This window comes from Molossus molossus, unplaced genomic scaffold (assembly GCF_014108415.1).
Source record: "Molossus molossus isolate mMolMol1 unplaced genomic scaffold, mMolMol1.p scaffold_m16_p_7, whole genome shotgun sequence".
NCBI lineage: Eukaryota > Metazoa > Chordata > Mammalia > Chiroptera > Molossidae > Molossus > Molossus molossus.
This window is the reverse complement of record NW_023425401.1, coordinates 107,917,074-107,924,380: the sequence shown is the minus strand read 5'-3', so window position 1 is coordinate 107,924,380 and position 7,307 is coordinate 107,917,074. Positions and strand designations below refer to the sequence as shown.

The following is a 7,307-nucleotide window of genomic DNA, read 5'->3' as shown; positions in this document are numbered from 1 at the left end:
TTAGGGATGTGGACGTTCCATGAATGATTGTACAGTGGGCCCAGCTGGTGTGGCTCAGCAGTTACAACGTTGGCCCGCAGACTGAAGGGTTGAGGGTTCAATTCCCAGCCAAGGGCATGTCACTGGGTTGTGGGTTCGATCCCCAGCCCTAGTCTGGGTCATGTGGGAGGCAACCGATCAATGTGTATGTCTCACATCAATGTTTCTGTCTCCCTCCCACTCTCCCTCCCTTCCTCCCTATCTAAAAATCAATGGGACCTGGCTGGTGTGGCTCAGTGGTTGAGCATCAACCCATGCACCAAGAGGTCACTGGTTCGATTCCCAGTCAGGGCACATGCCCAGGTTGTGGGCCAAATCCCCAGTGGGGGGCATGTAGGAGGCGACCAGTTGATGTTCTCTCTCATCGATGTTTCTGTCTTTCTCTCTGTTCCTTTCTCTCTAAAAAAAAAAAAAAAAAAATCAATAAAAAATTTTTTAATAAAAATAAAAATCAATGGGAAACTATCCTCAGGTGAGGTTTAACAAAATAATTTAAAAATAATAATAATAAGTAATTGTACCACTTGAGCAGGGATTCAAAACTGGATTCTGGTCCTAGCCTAGGATTCTCTACCATCTTGATTTGGAGCAAGCCACTTAATTTGTGGAGATCTCATTTTCCTAATTCTACTACGCACATTGAACAAGATGGTAATGTAAGGTCACTTTCAACGCTAAAATCATAGATTTTAAGATTTAACTTCCTGGTCATTTCCTTGGCTGGCTTCTCTCCAGCTTCTGCCCTACTGAGTGGTTGCTTCAACCCAGCAGAACAAGCCCCTTGGAGAGGTAAGCATCATTGCTGAATAAGGAGTCTCATTGTAACCATATTATAATTACTCCAAAGCCACTCAAACTGACATAGTGTTAGCAAAACTATACAATATTGTTTTAAATACACAGTATGCAGTTGATTGCATTTTTTAAGGGTAAGAAAACACACCAAAATAACAATGGTGGTTCTAGGGTGCTGGGGTCATTCGGTGGTTATTCTTCCCTGTTAATTCTGTGTAATGTAAAATACCTGGTGTATAGCATTTTTTTTTTTTTTAATCCTAACCCGAGGACATTTTTTCCATTTTTTGTTCAGATAGAGTGGGAGGGAGAGCGAGGAAGGGGGAGAGAGAGAAATGTTGATGTGAAGGGAACACATCAAGTGGTTGCCACCCGCACGACCCAACCAGGGCCGGGGACAAACTGCAACCGAGTTACGTGCCCTTAGCGGGAACCGAACCCGGGTCTCTCTGGACCGCAGGCCAACGCTCTAACCTCTGAGCCAAACCAGCCAGGGCTGGTGTATAGCATTCTTTATGCTTTTATAAGATCACGGATTATTTTAATGAGAAAGGGAGGAAGGAGGCCAGAGTTTACATCTTGCTTTGGTTTCTCATTCGTAGTGTGAGGCTAATCCATGTTTTACCCAGTTTGCATAGGTGCTGTGAGGCTCAAATGAGGATGGTCTTAAAAAGTGCTTTGAAACGTATGCCAAGCCTCAGAGGAAGGTGCTGATGCGTAGATGCAGGAGAATTGTTGACCAGGTGAACAGTTCCTGGGGCGTGGCTGGTGCGCCTCACTCAGGACGGGGCGGTGGCTGCTCCTGCACTTGCAGCCTGCTGGCCTGTGCTGGGTGCTGAGGAGAGGCCGCCTGGGGCTGCAACTAGGGAAGTGGTGGGGAAAATGGGGGTATGTGTGGGCAGACATTGAAAACAAAGCGGGGTGCAGAAAGTACCAGATTGACCTCTATAATGTGTTGACCTCCCTCTAGCAGCAACCTCCGCAAGCTGACCAGCTTTATGGATACGAGGAATTAGAACGAATCAGGAAGGCAGGCACATTACTGGAGAGACTGGGTCAAACAAGCAGAATTCAAAGTCAGGGATGCGGACAAAGGTAGGCACATCAAGCCAGCTCTTGCCTTTACATTTACAGTTATTAAAAACTGTGTGAGAAAAACAATATCTACAAGCCAACCTCGTGAATAAACAGCAGGATAAAAACAATGAACAAGAATAATTAAGTCAATCATTTTATTTTTAGCCAGTAAGTGATCATTTAGAATGAACCCCCAGGGTGATCTTGTGGGGCTGAGACAGGGACCTGAGGAATAGCAGGAAGACTGTTACTCTGGTTCTTGGCTGAACATTAGAATAACCTGGGGAGCTTAAGCTACTGTGTATGGCCCAGCCAGTGTGGCTCCGTGGATTGAGCACCATCCCATGGACTAAGAGATCCCCAGTTCAATTCCCGGTCAGGGCACATGCCCAGGTTTTGGGCTCCATCCCCAGTGGGGGGCATGCCGGAGGCAGCTGATCTATGTTTCTATCTCTCCCTAAAAAATCAATAAAAAATAAATATATATTTTTTATTTTTTAAAAATACTGTGTATGCCCTGGCCGGTTTGGTTCAGCGGTTAGAGCATCCGCCTGCGGTCCGGAGAGACCCGGGTTCGGTTCCCGCTAAGGGCATGTACCTCGGTTGCAGTTTGTCCCCAGCCCTGCTTGGTCGGGCGGGTGGCAGCCACTCGATGTGTCCCTTTCACGTCGATGTTTCCCTCTCTCTCTCCCTCCCACTCTATCTGTGCAAAAAATGGAAAAATGTCCTTGGGTGAGGATTAAAAAAAAAAAAAATACTGTGTATGCCCAGGGCTCACCAGGCATGATTTCACTCATCTGAGATGGGGCCTGGATTCTTCTTTTTATGTTTTTAAAGTTCCCCCAAGTGCTAGAGGACTAAGAAGGCTGAGTCTGAGGAAGCAAGACTCTGCTGATGCAATCCTCCTAGAAAAAAGGGTTGGGGAGAGCAGCCCTAGTCGGAGACTATCACAGGGCTCACTGCACTACCCAACATTCTAAACAAATAATATAAAGTTCCCAAGTGACGTTAGTGTGCCCGCGAGTTTAGAAGATCATGGAAAGAAAGTGAATTATTGGACTGGACAGGACCGGTGAGCTGGCTTCGCGGGAGCAGGGAGCTGGGCACTGGAGATTAATGAAAGGTCTTTGGATCCACAGTAGGAAGTCATAATGTGATCTAGAGGCAGGGCTCAGAAGGAAAGAAGGCAATGGGAATGGTGGTTGAGAAAGGTCTGACGGAACTCAGTAGTCAGGTCAGCAGTTCTAGAGGCCTGTGCCCACTACAGGCGCTGTGTCCAGAGCCCTGGCCATCGAACACTGGCAGCACACCGATGAGCACAGAGGGTCCCAGGGCCTGCAGCCGCCCTCCCTGACCTCTATGGTGGTGAGGCCAGCACCTCCCTGTTAGAGCAGTTTGCTGAAGAACAAAAAGGGGCCTTGGTGATGTCGTTACCAGCTTCGATTTAACAACAAAACTTGGTTTTAATACCTTATTTGTTGCTTTAAAAAAAAAACCAAAACAGTATTATTCTGCATGAACACTGGGCTTTATTTTGAAAGACTTTTAGCCATTTTTAGTAATCAAATCTACACTTAAAGGTTGAAAGGCTGCCCATTGAGATTCGCGAGAACATGCTGCAATTATTTCCAACATAAGCCACATCTTCTGCATGAAGGGTTTTCAGCCGTAGGTGCTGGCTGCATTAGAACTGCTGAATAGTGAACTCAGTCACCCGAGTGATCGCACATTTATTAACACGAGGAAAGTACCTTAGAGCCATTAAGAACTGAGGAGAAGCCAATGAACTTCACTCGTCTGCTGTGTCAAGACTTGTAAAGAAGGTGAGGAAATGCCTCTTTGAAGTAGGCTGAGAATAAACTGGAGAGAGAAAAAGTAATGTTTTATCTAAACTTTACATAGGTATAAAGCACAAATGTTCAGAGATTAGTGAGAAAGAGAGGGAGAGAGAGTGAAGATGTGTGTGTACGTATGTGTTTGGCATTTAAGTCTGAATAAAAATGGTGGCAAAAGGATGGGTTTGAAAAAGGCAAGGATGTTGAAAACTCATTAATAAGAGCAAATTGGCCTTCAAACTATATAATACAAAGTATTTGACTCCGATCCCCACATTAACACTTGGCGCCTCTTCTGAGGGGTCTGGGAGCTGGCCCCGGCGCCCTCCCCTCCACCAAGCCCCGCCTCTGATTTCCAGTCGTACTGAGGATGTAGGTGACTTTGTGTTTTTTTTTTTTCTTAATCCTCACCCGAGGATATTTTTTAATTTATTTTCAGACAGAGTGGGAGGGTGGGAGAGAGAGAGAAACATCGACGCGTCTCGTCTGGCTGCCACCCACACAACCCCAACCAGGGCCAGGCATGAACTGCAACTGAGGCATGTGCCCGTGGCTGGAATCGAACCCGGGACTCCTTGGTCCACAGGCCAGTGCTCTAACTGCTGAGCCAAACCTGCCAGGGCTGATGTCAGTGACTTTGAAACCTAAGGAGTTACCCTTCCTTGGAAGTTGGCACAAGGGACAGTGTCCCAGAGAGGAGACAAGTTTGCAACCATGGACAAGCCAGTGGGCAAGGGGAGCTTGAGGACCCCAGGCCGCCATCTTCCTTTCTCTGCCCCACTGATGACGTTGTAGTCCTTAAGCCGACTTGTGAAACTAAGCCTGGGAGATGCCAAAATAGAAGGGCAAATCTGGTCACCCTCTTCACTCAGCTAAGAGTACATCTCAAGGTTTTCTCCCTCAAATAAAGCTTGTGGTTGTTGAAAGGAGCTGGAGTACCAGGGGTTCTCAGGAAATGGTCGAGTTCTCCGGAGAAACAGAACCAACAGGCTACAGAGAGATCTTAGAGGTTTATTGTAGCAATGCGCTCCTGCAGTTATGGAGGCCGAGGCGTCCCTGGATATGCCCTCTGTCTGCAAGCTGGAAACCCAGGAGAGCCCGAGGGGTAATTTATTTCCAGTCCGGAGGCCAAGGCTCGGGGCCCAGGAGGGCTGCTGTCCAAGGGCAGGAGGGATCAGTGTCCCAGCTCAAGGAATGCTAACGTTTTCGGGAAACACCCTCAGACACACCCAGAAATGTTTTAACAGCGATGTGGGCATCCCTTGACCCAGTCACGTTGATGCATAAAATGAACCCTCAGGACCTGGTCGGTTTGGCTAAGCAGTTAGAGTGTCAGCCTGTGGACTGGAGAGACCCGGGTTCGGTTCCCGCTAAGGGCATGTACCTCAGTTGCAGTTTGTCCCTGGCCCTGGTTGGGGTCGTGTGGGTGGCAACCACTCCATGTGTCTCCCTCACGTCAATGTTTCTCTCTTTCTCACCCACCCCCCCGCCCCCCGCTCTATCTGAAGATAAATGCAAAAAAAAAAAAAGAACCCTCAGGATACACACATGTTCTGGCATATCCGAATTCCCTCTCCTCTCCCCTACATCCCGCAGTTCAGCATCTATCACATCAGATGCCCTGTCCAGGCCGTTGCTGCAGAATCCCCAGGTGAGAAGATGAAAAGCCGTCAATGAACACCTGAGAGAGTGAGAGGCCAGCCTGGGTCCTTCCCTCCCGAGAAATGTTTATTAGCAGTGATACTTGAATCTTTTTTTTTTTTTAATCCTCACCTGAGGACATTTTTGCATTTATCTTCAGGTAGAGCGGGAGGGAGAGAGGGAGGAAGAGAGAGAGACAGACACATTGACTGGTTGCCACCCACACAACTCCAACTGGGCCCGGGGACAAACTGCAACCGAGGCACGCGCCCTTAGCGGGAACCGAACCAAGGTCTCTCTGATCCGCGGGCCCAACCTCTAACCGCTGAGCCAAACTGGCCAGGGTAATACTTGAATCTTTGATCCACTTTATCACTCTCTTTATCATTGCTCTTTCTGTTCCTCAGTAAATTAGGGAGCTGCTTCATAGCTACTCCATGATTTATACAAACAAGCCTAACGACTGATGCCTTTCCCAGCTCAGGACCTCTCCTGCCCGAGCCTCTCCGCCCACAGGGCAGTACCCAGGAGAGGGTCCACGGCTTGTGCTGCCAGAGCAGCCCCCTCCTAGTGCCCCTGATCCCACCACTCACCACCCTCCTGCTGGATCCACTTCCGGGTTTCAGGGCCTGTGGTTGCCGGGCCTGGTGGCTGCACAGCAACACTAGTTCAGTGAAGCCTGGGCATTTACATTCTGTTTGCACTGACAACTCCGCTCTAGGCAGCGAACCCAACCTCCAGCCTTTGGCAGACACTCCCTGGTTGCAAAGGATGCAAGAGTGGATGGTTCTGTGAAAACGACCCTCTGGGAAGGAGAAATATGAAGTGAATGTCCTATTGTTTAAGAAGAGAAGTACTTAATTAACTGCTTTATACTGAAAAGATAGCTTAAACCCTTGGGACTCACCCAGCCTCTCTTTTCCACCTGTAGGAAGGGGAAGGTGGCTGATGACCCACAGGTCAGAATGTGTGCTCTGAAGTGTACCTCACTGGTGGAAATGAATTTACCTGGAGCTTTTCAGACTCTGCTTGCCTGGCTCCCCTAGGAATGGGGAACATGATGTTCACGGTCGGGCAGCCTGTGGCCAGGGGTCAGAGGGAAGGAAACACTGACTTCTAGGAACATAGCCTTTGCTAGCCGGAATGCTCCTTGAAGATAGTACTAAGTCCATGAGGCGTTCATTTCGTATCCCAGAAGTGTGTCTAAGAGAGGAAGTACTTGATAGTCATCCATCTGAATATGGGGTTCTAAATACATGTTTCACTTGGTCCAATAATGCCTTTTGTTTTACTAGGTGCAGTGGAATAAAAGGGTGCCAGACTGGGGTAGTTCTGCGGTAGGTCTGTCTCCATATGGGCGCGATAATAAGCCTTGGAGATCTCCATCTCAACAAGATAGGGACTAGTCATGTAGGAAGACAAAGCAGACACTATTTTGAGAATAATTACAAGGACTTAGCTTTGGGTGGTAACTACCTTTGTTTAGTACTTACGGTGTGCTAAGCACTGTTCTCATCTCATTCGATTTAGGCTTTTTTTTTTTCCATTTGTATATGAAGAGACCAAGTGAAGCTCAAAGTTAAGTAACTTGTTAACAGTCAAAGCTAGTGATTGATGATTTTGGAATTCAAACTCAGGTGTATCCAACCACAAAGCCCAACCTCTGCCTAAGCAGTGTCTGGCTCATAGTAAGTGCTCAGTAAATATTTGTGGAAGGAAGGAAGGAATTTTCCCCCTCCCTTCGCCTACTGTCCCCTCTCCCTGGTTCCTCCTCTGCTTTGGCCCTGATGTTTCAAAGTGACTTTGACCTACATGTAAAGGTTTTGGAAGAGGCTGCTGGTAAAATGCAGCGCGCCTTTCCTGGGAGGAAGAGTTCAGCCCTTTTCTGACACATTAGCCCAGATCACTTCTCCATCATCC

The 7,307-nt window shown here is 47.8% G+C and overlaps 1 non-coding gene across 1 annotated transcript; it reads left to right on the top strand.

Moving 5' to 3' along the window:
- The first annotated feature begins 2,759 nt into the window (after positions 1-2,759).
- LOC118620594 lies at positions 2,760-2,888 on the top strand. Its single transcript, XR_004957494.1, has one exon.
- Positions 2,889-7,307: the final 4,419 nt, after the last annotated feature.